Raw genomic sequence first — 1,615 nt, 5'->3', positions numbered from 1 at the left:
TTGTTTCTAGAAAAATAAAAACAAGCAGGAAATTGACAGTGTTTTAGAGTGTATCTTAACTTTAATAGTCCCATATATAGCTATAGTTAGCCATGTCTTTGTGACCTGCAGATGGGATTACTGCAATGCTATCTATGTGGGGTTACTCTTGAAGACCACCCAGAAGCTCCAGCTGGGGCAGATGTGCCTTCCTGCCTACCTGCTTGGCAGCGTCCGCTACCTGGAGCATACAACACCTATTCTTCAAAGATTCTACTAGCGTCCCACTTGCTCTGAGCCTTGGTTCAAGTGACTGACTAGGACTGCATGACATTTTTCAAAATTTGCAATTTTGTTGAATTTTTTGTTCAAAATTTCAACAGAAAAAAAACAGAAGAACAAAATCATGAATTTCCCTGCCCATTTTCAGCCAGCTCTGGTATGATCTATACATCCCAATGTGATCTAGGGACTGCCTCTCCCATTTTATGTCTCTTCTGTTTTTTTTCTGTTGAAATTTTGAACAAAAAATTCAACAAAATTGCAAATTTTGAAAAACCTCAACCTCCCTGGTCACTCAACTACAGACCTAAAAGTGGCAATTCTTCAACAAAAATACTTCAAAAACAGACTCCAACAAGAAACTGCAGAACTGGAATTAATTTGCAAACTGGACACCACTAAATTAGGCTTGAATAAAGACTGGGAGTGAATGGGTCATTACACAAAGTAAAAAGTATTTCCCCGTGCTATTTTTCCCCCTACTGTTACTCACACCTTCTTGTCAACTGTTGGAAATGGGCCATCCTGATTATCACTACAAAAGTTTTTTTTTCTCCTGCTGATAATAGCCCACCTTAATTGATTAGTCTCATTAGAGTTGGTATGGCAACACCCATTTTTTCATGTTCTCTGTATACATATATCTTCCTACTGTATTTTCCACTGCATGCATCTGATGAAGTGGGGTTTAGCTCACCAAAGCTTATGCCCAAATAAATTTGTTAGTCTCTAAGGTGCCACAAGTACTCCTTGTTCTTTTTCCTGATATTTGAGTGGCTGGTGGTAGGACATTCTCGTTAGTGGGTCCTCATGCCTTCTTCTACTCCAACAGTGCAGTGCCCAAGTTAGGTTATAGTCCAAGACCTAGCTGTTTTCTCAGGTCTGCACCACAGCACACTGTAGGTTTCCCAACCCTCCAGGATTGTGCTGGAGTCTCCAGGAATTAAAGATTAATCTTTAATTAAAGATTATGTCATGTGATAAAACCTCCAGGAATATGTCCTGCCAAAATTGGCAACCCTAGCAGGCTGAGTGGAGGGCTAGGAATTTAGCTGATGTAAGCAGAGTCAGGATGAGCTCCACCCTGACATCTGGTGGTGAGTTGTGGCAAAGAACTTCAAAGGCTGATCTCATTTGTATAGGTACACCCACCTCGTCTAGCATGAGCCCATAGCTGCCCAAATGATCACTTTGGCTGCTGTGGGATCCCCAGTTTCTCTGTTATTGGGGCAGGAAGAATAAATTGTTATTATCCTGATTATGTGAATCAAGGACAGTGGAACTGTACTTGGCCTTTTGTTATGGTGGAGGGACTCACCATTGACTAAGTAGTACTTGCTAGGCAAGGGACATA

The sequence above is a fragment of the Natator depressus genome, chromosome 1, assembly GCF_965152275.1.
Source record: "Natator depressus isolate rNatDep1 chromosome 1, rNatDep2.hap1, whole genome shotgun sequence".
NCBI classification, from domain to species: domain Eukaryota; kingdom Metazoa; phylum Chordata; order Testudines; family Cheloniidae; genus Natator; species Natator depressus.
This window is presented reverse-complemented; position numbering follows the sequence as displayed.